Source organism: Wasmannia auropunctata, unplaced genomic scaffold, assembly GCF_000956235.1.
Source record: "Wasmannia auropunctata unplaced genomic scaffold, wasmannia.A_1.0 LD335604.1, whole genome shotgun sequence".
NCBI classification, from domain to species: Eukaryota; Metazoa; Arthropoda; class Insecta; order Hymenoptera; family Formicidae; genus Wasmannia; species Wasmannia auropunctata.
The window spans coordinates 136-505 of record NW_012027286.1 but is presented as its reverse complement, the minus strand read 5'-3'; positions in this window follow the sequence as shown (position 1 = coordinate 505).

The window sequence follows — 370 nt, the reverse complement described above, 5'->3', positions numbered from 1 at the left end:
TTCCTCGCCATTTTGTGCTTGTCACTCGTCTGACTAACATTCCGTTGGACAGCGCGGTTTTTATACATTGACTCAAGGTACTGTACATTTTCGGTGTTATTTGAATTGTAATTGTCGTTAATTGCGTGATCATAGAGAGTTCTCTGTTGTTCCTGCACAGATGTAATATATTTTTCCTTCGATGCGATCCGTTTATTTGTCACCTGAGGATGGGATCACATGACATTACGATTGTCCAACGAACGATCTCACAACGAGCGATAAGCGACCTTCGTGCGAGCGGAAAGAACAAAGCGCTAATGTAATGTAGAAGAAATAATTTTTGTATTTTTTACCCACTGAAGATGGCTCAATGCGGAGCCGAAACGTT